Raw genomic sequence first — 13,564 nt, forward strand, 5'->3', positions numbered from 1 at the left:
TTTTTGGACTCATGGTGATGATGAGGATGATGCAAAATATCTGTGAAACATTTGTTTTGATTTAATGGACAACAGCTACATTTGATAAATGATTATGGAATTTAAAGAGGCAACAGGTAACATCGATGAGCTGATCAGGAGCTCATCAAAAAGCAGGGATGCATGCTAAAATATGATCAAATTAATCTATAATAAAGTACAGGATATCTACAATGTCAGCTGATATCGAGGACATATATAGTACTTTCACAATTAATAAAAGCAGATAAAGAAAAAAAGAGGAGAAAGCAGTGACCAAATCATGCTTTTGTTTTTTTTTTGTTTTTTTGTTTTTTTGCCTGAATAGAAACCTTACATATTTTGATTTTGGAAAACAGGGGGTCCTTGACTTAAGTCAGAATTACATTATTATAGCACGACATATTGCAATTTTCACTGTAAATCGGAACTCACATATTGTACATAATTGCCTATGTCATTCACCTACGCTAACACAGGGGTAAAACCGTAATCTAGGACATAAAGCCAGTGCACAGTAAAAATGAAAATTAAGTTTAAAAATAGAGAACAGTTCCATACCTTACAATATTGCTACCAACTTATATGTGGGAGGCATAATGAAAGGCAAAAAATAAAAAAACAAAAGAAAGAAAGCAACATAGCACAATCCAATATGGCGTACAACTGGAAAATGCAAACTTCCTCCTATAGCTTCGTGTGACGACGTATCCGTCTGCTCCGCTTGCCAACGAGTTCCCACGCAAAATTTCTTTGAACATCGCAAATGCCGTACGCCGGCATGATGGAACAAGACTGTTTTCATAAATTCATGGGAGATGGCGACGCAACCACAAAATAGCATAAGTCGAGGACGTCGTAAACCAAGGACCTGATGTATTTGAATCTTTTAATGAAGAGAACATGCTGTTTAACTGTCTTTTCTTTGGCTTCTTTGAGAGCATCAAGTGTGCAAACATATTTTTAAGAACTCGTCGTGGAAATTTGCCTCCAAATACATAATCCACGTGAGAAAATAATTCCTGGAAACATGAAAAAAGCATGACTTGTTATGATGTCAAATGCTGAATTATGGAGTTTGATGTTTTGGCTCACGTCTCGATGATGTTCCATGTTCTTGACATGACGTCTGCCCCTTTAATGCCATAAAAACTAGAGCACATTAGCATAAGCTGTTCTCCTGCTCAATCGCTAGTTCCTAGACCTTCTGAAACATACAATTAGCAAGCTAGTGAGGCAAATGCATCTTTAATGGATGTCTCCAAAAGTTGAAAATGACCACCAACACCTGCACCTGTCAAGATCATTTTACACCAGTAATTTTTATTATTTTTCTTTTTTTTATCAGAGACATTCTTTGTTTTGTCCTGCTAGTATCTGGTGTCTGGTACGTTCCCATCAAAGTTGTCCTTCATTTATTGTAACAGGTAGCTCAGTCTGCAGCTGCAAAGGGAAGAAAATGTTCCACATCTGTAGCATGTGTTTGGTTTTCCACCTCTAATCAGTTTGCTTTATTTAAACTTTTGTTAAAGCTGTCAATTTGCACCTTCAGTGGACACACCCACAGTAGTTCTATTCAGAGAAAACTGCTTATTTTTTCAATATGTTGATACCTAATGTATATATTTTGCAATTTTTTTGACAGTTTCCTTTGGAGTGGCAAAACATGTTTTTACTGCTTTACGTGGACAAGGAGACATGCAGAGAATGTGTAGTAGTTGTCGACATGTAGCTCGGAAGGCAAAACCCAGAGCATAATAAGTCCATAAAGAAGTTGCTGCTGCTCATTAGGCTCACAACTATAAGCACAGTAATAATTGAAAGCAGCTCCAATCATCCTTATCTGATTATTCCGCATTTTTATCAGCCCCTCTCCTCCCTCGTCTGTATTATAGTGGCAGCAAATGGACAGAGTCATGAGAGATTTTAGTTTAAAAAGTAACCTGGAGCAAAAAGGGATAAAATAGAATTGAAGAGAAGTGTGGAGGACACGAGAAACATGGGGAAATGAGGAAATGAGAAAAGAAACGAAAGGAGGAAGTAGGAAGAAGACAGCAAGAAGAGATAAGTCCTTATCTCATTCCACAGTCACAAGTTTGTGGGCTGTATCGACTCCATCTCATCACTATTCATACAAATATCATTATTGTCATCATCAAGCAGAACTCAGAGTTTAATACGGAATTTTTTGACAGGCAAACTCATTTCAGAGCCTGACGGCACACAGCTCCACAAGTGACAAACGCGTGTTTTCGCCCAGATTGTGAGATACATACCTGCCAGTCACAGCAGTAAACTTAGCGGGGAAGATGGTCATTATAATGTGAAACCGCCAACACAGATTTGCAGAGATACATCCAGAAATAGTGTTTTTTTTTTCCTGCTGAATCAGTGGTTATGGGGAGCCTGATTTTTAAAAGATTTATGATGCTAACACCTGCTGATAGATAACGCTGCTGTTTACTGTGACAGACCTTCTTTATTGGATGAGCAGATGGCATGGACGGGATGTGTGAGTTGAAAATTGTGATCCGATATGATATATCAACCACTGAGGGGGGAATAAAAGAAAATCTACAGTACTGACATGCATTTGAGCACTTTGCAAAAGGACGACAAGTAAGTTGAACTCCATTCTATGGCACACAGGAGGCCAATGCAGAGACCTGAGAGTTTGAGAGTTTAAGTGTTCAATTTTCAAGACTGTAGCTTTCTGAATGGACTGGAGATTGCAGAGAGATTTTGCGAGGAGACTCACGAAAGAACTATTACTATTTCTTAGAAGAAAATCCTCAGATTTATGACTTTACGATGGTAGTCTGCAGAATTTATAGATCGAAGAGGCGAGATTTGCAAACATATGCACATTTTCTTAATTTGCATCAAATATAGTTATTTTAGTCTTGTTATTTAGTTGAAGGAAGTTCAGGAACATTTAGTTTATTCAGTGCACCTTGAATCTACTAGTCACCTGGTAAAATAGCATGGTGCACTGTCTGCATGGATATGAAGTTCTTCAGTTTGTTTTAATAGTTTGGTGTCATAATTTGAGTCGCCTTAGGACTCTGTCTAATAATGCAAACCGGTCAGTAAAACCTAAACGAATAATCAAAATGCAACCCAGTCCTTCACCAGCATTGTGACGCACAGGAAACTCTCTCATGGAGGAATTTGAGGGTTTAGTTAGTTAATTTACCGGTTATTGGTTGAGAGCCCCACTTGTTACCACCCAGCTGTCCAGAGTCGGCTGGGAGTAACGAAAAGAAAACTGGTGTTTTTAGTCAGGAAAAGCAATTTATTGGTTAGTGACATAATTGACAAAGGAAAAGACGATAATAGAAAGAAAACAGGGCTGGTGGGTGATACTAAATTGAAGAAACAAACAAGAAAAGAACTCAGAGAGCGCAGTACTCCACCAAGGCTGCTCAGTTATTGTATAATTTCCAACAGATGAAATCTTGAAAAAAAATTGTGGCAGAAATCACGGCAACATAGAATATGACCATTTAATATAGATGTACCCACAAACAAAATGACCTCGCGCTGAGCACAGGTGTGTGTTATGCATGTATACGTTACATACGGATACTGAATCATGTGACCTAAATATGAAGCGGGTGGTGGGAATTGATGTTCCTCATATCATTTCTGATGACCAAGTCCTGATAAGCTCGCAGCGGTTGATTTATCATAGGATCACAATCATGTGATCATCAGCAGGCAGCTGATGTAGTGTAAACCTGTACCCATAGTTACAGTGACGCTGTGCCGCTATCTCGTAATGATACAGAAATTGATGATACAAATTCATGGATTCAAACGATAACCCGCATCACTGTCAAAATGTAATCAATTGGTCCTTGTGTCATTTCTGACTTTCCCTAAAAATTTCATCCAAATCTGTTAGTCCATTTTTGAGTAATGTTGTGCACAGACAGACAGACAGATGGATAAATGGATGCCAGTAGTCACATAACTCCGCCGTTCCTTGGCCAACTAATAAAACCAAATAAAGGTGAACAGGGTTACAAAACAAAAAAAGAAAACAACTAAACTCCTTAGCCAGACTTAAAGACACAATAGCAACATCCAAGTTGCTAGTAAAAGAAACTAAACAAGTAAGTGCAAGTGTAAAACTAACTAAATAACTTTGGAACACACAGATCATGAGATCACACAAGATGAGAACAAGTAACTCCAGCTACTAGCAGGAGCTACAAATTTACACAAAACATGCAGACAACGAGAGGCACCAAGAAGAAATCCAAATTTACTATTAAAATCACACACTCACAAACAAAGCAGGTCCACGGAAAACACACATGCAAACATCTCTTCACGCTGACACACAAACAGACTCCACAGATGAAGATTCCACCCACTGCGACGGAGAAATGACATGTAGGAAGAGGAGGCGTGTGCACTGGTGTGTGTTTATGTTTGTCTTTTCCCGTCCTTCCACCCTTCCACCGATCCATCTACCTGTCTGTCCGTCCTTTAACCCATCCCTCCCTTTAATGATCTGTGAAGAGTGTGAGGAGGAGGAGGAGGAGGAGGAGGGAAAGAGGAAACAACAGGTAAATCACATCCTACAGTCTTGCAAAATAACACGCTGTGTGAATGAAGCTGCACTGTGGCAACAGATTCTTCAAAGAATAACTAATATTGCACATAAGAATCTATAAATGTAATGACAGTGGATAAATTGTGCATTGTTAAGTTGTATTTGAGGTATTTTCCACAGAAAAATGTGCACATGTCACTATGTTGGTGATATATTTTTGACAATTGTGTCTAAATTGTCTGAAAATCCAGCATTGTGCAGTGGTAAAATAGAGTCCAGTTTGATCAATTCAGCCGGCATCTCAGGCTTAAATGTGCAGATTTCTGCAAATTGAGAATAGAAACAGACAGAACAATGAAACACACAGAGGAGTCGTTAACAGACAGCTATAGGTAATTACCTGCAGCGCTGTTGAGTGATATGGACAGACAGGTTCGGTGAGGAGGTTGATGGATGACATTAACACCGCTGTGTAAGGCTCACATTAAACGTTGGTAAAAACAAATGCTCGCTTTGTGGTTTCTGCAATAATGTCCATAAACCTCCTTCGTGTGCTTCATGAGGAAGCAAACAAACATTAGAGTTAGATTGATGTGAAAACAGCTACAAGAGTACAACTAATTACTTTATCATGTTTGTCAGAACATCACACCAGCACACGTGGGCGGTGCTAACGCGAGCTCCATTTTAGCACAAAAGACAAATTCAACATTTCTTCCCTCATTAATCTGCAGATTTATGCTGCACAATCTACAGAGACATCAGCATCTCCTGATTCCACGCTGTCTACACTGTAAAAATGATGTACGCACACAGTAGAACAATGTAGAAAAAACAACACAACAAAGTATAAAAGGAACAGCATGCTATGTCTCAAACTTCACAGTGCGATACATACAAGAACAGTTTTCAAACAGCAAGCCAAGAGGCCTGCATGCAGCCGGTTTACCTGTCCTGCTATTATATTCACTAATAACCTGACATCAGAAATGGGAAGATGGCTAAAATCCACCCACATCACTTTGAAAAGGTAAAAAGAATAAATATATAATTCAAATATGAAGCATAACATCAGAAAAACAGAATCAACACCATCATGTGGTGTTTTGTGTTTAAAAATTATGTCAGGGAATCATTGTTTTCCAGGGAAACCAGTGATGTGTTCACAAACACACATCTTTACATCATGGGGAAATCCCTCAGCCATAGTTCACAGGTACGATAGGAGCGCAGAGCAACAAGCCGGCTCTTTGGTTAATGCAAAACGAGGAGGTCTACAAGTCATTAGCCGTGTGTCGGACTATTAGACAGCTTGGCTGAATGAAGCTCTTGCATAATTTGCAGTTCTGCCCGTCTCTATTTCCTGCCAGCGCGGGCCGAGCCTCACGGCTGTTAAACAGCTGACAAATAACAGAGCTGTGGAATCAGTTTAGACAGCAGGGAAAATAAAGAGCGTTGGTGGAAGTGATTACTGCTGTGTTTCTGAGATGCTAGAATGGATTTATCATTTTATATTTTTATGGGCCTGTTTGCTTGTGTGTGTGTGTGTGTGTGTGTGTGTGTGTGTGTGTGTGTGTGTGTGTGTGTGTGTGTGTGTGTGTGTGTGTGTGTGTGTGTGTGTGTGTGTGTGTGTGTGTGTGTGTTCCTTTCTTGGTCTCTTTCCTGCTCTTGGTTTCTTTATGTTTGTATTTATTTGCTATTTTTTTAGTTTGGAGAATTGAAAACTTACACTACCGTTCAAAAAATTGGATTCACACAGAAAATGTCATGAAAACTCACACTTCTATTCATGTGCTAACATAACTGCACAAGGGTTTTGTAATCATCCTCTAATCATCAATTAGCCTTTCAACACCATTAGCTAACGCAATGTAGCATTAGAACACAGGAGTGATGCAATACACTACAATACAATACAATACAATATAAAAATTTTGTTTATCCCTGAAGGGAAATTCATCATATGGGAGTCTCATCTGTTTACTTTAGAATTATACAGTCTAATTGCTGATGGAATGATAGATTTTCTAAATTTTTCTGTCCTGAAGCACAGGGATAGGAGCCGTCCACCACTGATGTTTCTTTGCTCATTGAGGGAGATGTGTAGCCTAGCCGCGCTAGACCCATGTTTCTGAAGGCACAAGGGTATAGGGAAGCTCGACAGGGAGGGAGGCGGGCTTAAAGGTTGTCTTTCAAATCACTCTGCAGCAATTGGGTAGGTATACACCCAATCAGTGCAACGAATAGGCTGACGTAGTTCCTAGAGCGCCGGCGGATTGTGGCTAAGTCCCATTAGCTTCCCAACCAGCGGAGCCAACTGGTATATTAAGGATTTGCCATATCCCATCGGCATAAGTCCAAATACGTCTTTCTTCTCAATGAAACACTTCAGTGTCGTCCTTTGTTTATCTTTCAAGTTGAATTTTAGCTTCAAATCTTTAAGGGCTGTGGCCAAAGCCGAGTCGAAAGATAACCGTTTATTGTGCGCCGGTTGTTTCTGTCAGAATCGTCACGCCTCTGTCGTCACTTAGTTACGCCCACCTTCTGACTCTACACTTCATGGTGATTCGTCCGGCCAGTTTTAGGAGAATCCAGCCTCGAGCCTGATGGAGGGTAACTAGACCCACCCTGGCAGAGAATTAAATTCGTTGCCGTGGGTTGTCTAGCGCGGCTAGGCTAGGAGATGTGAAGTGGAGGATCCATTTTTCTGGGATCTTCACAGAAAAAAAAGTCAGGAAATAAATAATAACACCATTAATGACATAAATAACACTATTTGTGAAATAAATAATAACCAAATAACCCTCTCTAGGTTCTTCACAGAAAAAATAAAGTCATGAAATATAGAATAACACTATTTATGAAATAAATAATAACCGAATAACCCTCTCTATGTTCTTCACAGAAAAAAAAGTCAGGAAATAACACTATTTATGAAATAAATAATAACCAAATTACCCTCTCTGGGTTCTTCACAGAAAAAAAGTCCATGGAACATTAATTTTCTGTTGTGTCGTGCACAATTTTAACAGGTAAAAGTTCAGCTTAGTTGTCAGAGCAGAATCTCTGACTTATATGACTCATATGAGCAGTGTCTCAAAGGTCTTGTGTTCCTTCCTTTTAATCCCAGGGTTTCCGCTACATTCATTCTGCAGCGGCAGCCCCCTGCTACTAAAATTCCAGCGCCGCTCCTTTCAATTTTTTATTTTTTTAATCGTCGCAAATACTCCACTGTGGCATGTCTCCACCTTCACAGCAGTCTTGCACCGTGTCAGGTACTCGCGAGTACTAAGGTAAACTACAGATAACTGTGGTGCTCTCAGTACCTACTCTTTGTGTGTGTGTGTGCGTGCGTGTGTGGGAGGGCTGGAAAGAGTTGCTGCCTCCAGAACAGAAACTACTGTCAATCCAATTGTCACTGTAACTACAGTGATTGTGTGTTGGGCTTCTGAAAATTCAAGTTATCAGCTCAGAACTATGTCAGAGCACCTCCTGTACACTCTGCTGTACTACTGTATGTCTTCTGTGTAGACATGGTGAGAACAGCTCGTCAGCTCTGGTTGATGTGAATAAATTCAGAGAGAAACAGCAGCTAGTATCGATAATAATGAAGACACATGCCAAACTGTCCCTATACTGAGTGAACCAAAACATAAATTGACACCATCAGTTGAAAGCATAAAGGGCACCTTCATGTAAGTAATAATTGGATATAAAGATGGACAAACTAAAACAGCAGTTCTGATGGTACATTTCCGCAAGATTCGTCACTTCAGCACATTTAGCCTCAAGTATGATCTGATGCCTCACGAAACTTCAGCAATCTCTTAAACTGTTGCTAAACTAATTTTTTATACAAACACCATCCAGATGGCCTCAGTGACAAATGTTTCTTGTGGCAGGTAGAAAGGTGCTTAGATTTGGTTGCAAGGGGTTCCATGGTGTAATGGTTAGCACTCTGGACTCTGAATCCAGCAATCTGAGTTCAAATCTCAGTGGAACCTATCCTTGTTTTGTGTTATTTTAAAAAAGAATCGAGCAGACCTTGACCTATTAGCCATCAATGGGAGCTATGTGGAAAGAGTCGCTGCCTCCAGGTTCCTCAGAGCACACACTTATGGAGATCTTTCCTGGACTACTAACACCAACGCAACAGTCCATACACAGCAGTGACTCCACTTTCCGAGGACGTTCAGGAAAAACAACCTGCAGGAGAAGCTGCTGGTGGTCATCAGGCATGTGCTGGCATACTGTATCACTACGCGCTACACCAGCAGGATACAGAAAAGCCTTTCAGAAGATAGTTAGCAATGCACAGAAGACGTTACCTCACTAACAGTGAACCCCAGCCCCCTAATAAAGGTATGTTTGAGCCTGAACTTAACCAAGTTATTTTTTCTGTGGTTAAAACTGAATTAAAGTGGCACGAATAGCTTGTTGGTATGCGTTTGTATGTGACTTGTTTGGACACAAACATGAGGAAATATTAATGCTAAGTTGCTCTGCTGGGCCTGAAACTTTGCACTACAAATTTATTTAATGTAGTATGGCAATATTTATACTAGCTGCACAGTGTCTCTCCAGTTAGCACTTTTGCCTTGTAGCTAGAAGATCCCCAGTTTGCATCCAGGGATCTTTCTGCATAGAGTTTGCATGTTCTCCCCGGCCATGTGTGGGTTTTCTTCGGGTTCTCCGGCTTCCTCCCACAGTCCAAAAACATGCTGAGGTTAATTGGTAATTCTAAATTGTCCACAGGTGTGATAGCAAGTGGGATTGTTTGGCTGTATATGTAGCCCTGGTACATATACAAAGTGGTTGGTCTGTATATGAAGCTGGGATGCTACGGTTGGACTGGCAACCTGTCCAGGGTGTCCCCTGTTTTCACCCCTGGTCGGCTATGATGGGCTTCCTAACCCACCGAATGAGGATTAAGCGGTGTATAGATAATGGATGGATGGAGATTTATACTATCCACAACTTGTTTTGCTAACTCTAGACCAAACTTATCCTTGCATTTTTTTAACGATTAACTTAATTTCATTCAAAGAACATGTACCACTTGCAAGATAACAAAAGCACTTGAGACATGTATTTTTCCCCGTTTCAAGTCAATAGTGTTGGTATAAACACACCTGTGCACGGTCAAACTCAAATATTGGTATGGTCTGAGTACATGATTTAGCAAGTATCCAAAAAACAGTGTAATTTTGTAAGCAATAGCACAAGTACAAGACCCTGCATGGAACCACATCTTAAGGAAATTGATAGTGGGGCAAAAGAAATGGATGCTGGATAAATGCACCAGTGATTTCTGAGCTTGTCGCTTTTCACTTCTACTCTATCCTGTAAGTATTTTCCATAATGTCCTCCCTGCATATGCTATATTTTCTCTCTACCTTTTCTCCCATCTTTACCTTTGATTTTCACTCAATCTCCCCATTTCTAATTTCCTTTCTTCGCTCCCCTTTGCCTTGTCTTCCTCCAAACCACATCCTGAATTATCCACTGCGTTCGCTCCATTTCCTCCCCTCCATCTTCTCCCTTTTTCAGCACATTCCTCCCTCCTCTGTCTATTTTTTTTCCTTTCTTCCCCACAGACGCAATCCTCCGATATAAATGAGTAACCTGGTTCCAGTTCTCATCCTCAGGCCCCACTCTGGGATGGTATTTAAGCATCAAAATGGGAACACACTCATGCACACACCTGCTGAGTATGCAGACAGCAGCTTTTGATTTTGCACAGTTACTACACGCTACCGCACGCGGGGAGGTGCTTCACATGCACAAAAACAAAGGATTTATTGCATTAGTGGGGAGAAAGTAGAACAAAACAGATCAGTAGTCCTGCAAAGGGCGGGAATAGGGGACATAGTTTTATTCAAAGGTAACAGGAAAAGGGAACAAAAGGGAAAATAAAGGGGAATTTGCGCTAAATCACACCAGCAGCAAAAACAACAAAAATCAACAAGACCACTGAACACAACAGTGTTACCTCCCACTGCAGTCAAATAACTGCACAAAGCCTATTTATTATTTCAACTGAAGAATCAATAAATGAGCTGAAACAGACAATTTAGTTGGAAAAAGGATCCACGGAGCTCCTCTGTGACAATAAAACCATCACTATTTCACCAATTCAGTCCTGTTTTCTCAGGTATGGTTCCAGGAAAGCATGAAAAACGGTCAGTATTTGAGTCACCAATGATATTTTGTCACATTTTGTGTGACTGATTTTTGCTTTTTATAAAAAAAAGCGATGACATTGTTTGTCATTGTTTTTCAGTTTTTGGACATAATTATTGTTGGAAAACACAGAGCGTTCAGCCACCTGGTTAATATTGCGGTAGTTTCCTTTGTGATGTTTAAGTGGGTGGAAAGCAACATCCTTAATGCCAGGAATAATCAATCAATCAAACTTTATTTGTATAGCACTTTTCATACAAAATTTGTAGCACAAAGTGCTTTACATAGAAATAAAAGGACAAAATAAATTAAAAATGAGAAATACAGCCACCCCTCCAACCCACCAATCCACATACAGTAAACACACTCACTTACACACACACACACACACACACACACACATACAAAGATATGTGGGACAGATTTTAACAGAAAAACATAAAAAGAGGACTGAGGAAACGCCATCTTTCATTAAAAATGAGGGAACACTGGAGCTAAGACTAAAATAACAATAAAAATAAATAAATAAAATAAATAAATAAAAATGAATAAATTAATTAATTAATTAATAAGATCAAATGGTATTGATAAATATCATTAGCTAAAAGCCAGACTAAAAAGGTAGGTCTTGAGTTTTCTTTTAAAAATATGAACAGTAGGTGCTGCCCTCAGGTCATCAGGTAGGCTGTTCCACAGACGGGGGCCGTAATAATAAAAAGAGGCTTCACCGTATGTTTTAGTTCTGACTTTAGGGACTATTAAAAGACCACTACCTGAGGACCTGAGGGCTCTACTGGGTTCATAGGGTAAAAGCAAATTGGATAAATAAAAGGAGCAAGACCATTTAAAGACTTAAAAACTAGTAAAACAATCTTAAAATCAATTCTAAAAGATAAATAATGAATAATGAATAAAGGTTTCCAAGCAGGAGATATCATGATGATCAATATTTGTATCACCTATCTGTGTTTTTTTATGTTGTATCCGATGCTTATCCTTACATTCCAAAGGCTGCAGACAGTTGGACAAAGTCAATTCTTTCCAGGTTGCTTTACTGCTGAATTCACATCCATCAAGTACAATAGAATGAGTGACATTACTTTTTAGAACGACTCATAAGCTTAAACAATGTGCTTTGTTGAAAACTTTTGGCTAACTCAGATAACCTTCCAGCCTTCTTTTTATAATGAGAGGACAATGATGGACAGATGAGCGCCGGACAGTTTTACAAAATGTTGCTCCTACCATTCACGGCTATGAAGTAGCAGACAAAGCCCAAATGTCACATTATCTAAATAGGATTTAAATTGTTTTTGGTATTCAACTCAGATTTGATGGTATGTGTTTGAAGCCCTGAGATTTGAGACGTCCAAACTCCAAGTGTGTGGACAAGAACTGAGCTGAAAGATAACTATACGTTTGATTGCACATCCAGAGCTATAGATCTGTATCAATGAGACAATTGTGATAAAAAAAACACTGATCTTTAGTGTCAGCTATCTTACATTTAATCCGGTGATGTTTGAAATAAATGAAATCCAGAAGGAAAGCATTAATTAGCTGATATTCTACTGCAGACTCCTGCAACATGTCAGGCCTGTCTGCACAGACAGCATTTCAGCCATGTTTCTCACTCGTCCAGCTCATGCATGTGTGACAGACCAGAAACTACTGTCAATCCAACTATCTACACTGGTCTGGTAGCATAACATCACTAGTTTTATTCACACTGTAGGCCCGTACATGTGTATTCTTTATGCTTCAAGTGTATTTTCTTGCATTTTACATGCATAACTACAGTGATTGTACGCTTCTAAAATTCCAATTATCAGCTCAGAACTATGTCAGATCACCTCCTGTATAGACACAGACAGAAAAATGGAGCTAAGAGCTGCTATACTACCGTATGTCTTCTGTGTAGACATGGTGAGAACAGCTTGTCAGTTCTGGCTGATGTGACCATATTCAGAGAGAAGTAATAATGCAGACATAGATGCCAAGCTGTCTCTATCCTGAGTGAACCAAAACATAAACTGACACAAAGGGCACCTTCATGTAAGTAATAATTGGATATAAAGATGGACAAACTCAAACAGTGGTTCTGATGGTACATTTCTGCAAGATCCGTCACTTCAGCACTTCATTTATTATCGATATGCATTCTGGTAGCCTTGTTTCGAGAGACATGATGCTCCTTATTGGTGTAAAGTTCAAGTCTTGGCTATTTTATGCAAATAAGGAGCCTCGAGGGTGAGCCGATGCCTCACAAAACTTCAGAAACTCTTAAACTAACTGTTGCTAATCTAAACTGAAGGCAGACACAGCAACTGCATGGTTTGTTTCTTACTTTCAGTATGTCAGACACAATTTTTGCTGAACTGATTTCGCAATAACTGAGAAGGTTTCCAAGCAAAGTTGGTCTTGTTTGAAATCCAGAAACAGACAGCGTCCAAGTAAACCATCCTGCAGTGAGCTGCAGCCATGTTTGGGTGTAAAGGTTGGGTTATACTTTCCGCATGAACGAGCTGTGCAGAAATTAGACGCTTGTAAATTCACACGAGAGAACGTGTGTGCATTTGTACTCCATGCGGTATCTGCTCCCAAACTGCAGGGGGCAGTGTATCAGTGTAACACACGTCTACCTAGTCTGCTCTAGTAATAAACTAGAGAAGAAGAAGTTTGCCATTGTTTCCACCACTTACAACATGGCATTTTACCAAATAGCTGCATTTCAGCAGTTAGTTTTAATTTCACACATGAATTGTTCATAACCCTGTTATGTGATGAATCATATAAGTG

The 13,564-nt window shown here is 39.6% G+C and overlaps 1 non-coding gene across 1 annotated transcript; it reads left to right on the plus strand.

The window, feature by feature from the left end:
- Window positions 1–8,514: 8,514 nt before the first annotated feature.
- Window positions 8,515–8,586, plus strand: trnaq-cug (transfer RNA glutamine (anticodon CUG)). The gene has a single exon. It is a non-coding gene; the product is annotated as a tRNA-Gln (tRNA).
- Window positions 8,587–13,564: the final 4,978 nt, after the last annotated feature.

This window comes from Acanthochromis polyacanthus, chromosome 5, assembly GCF_021347895.1.
Source record: "Acanthochromis polyacanthus isolate Apoly-LR-REF ecotype Palm Island chromosome 5, KAUST_Apoly_ChrSc, whole genome shotgun sequence".
Lineage (NCBI taxonomy): Eukaryota > Metazoa > Chordata > Actinopteri > Pomacentridae > Acanthochromis > Acanthochromis polyacanthus.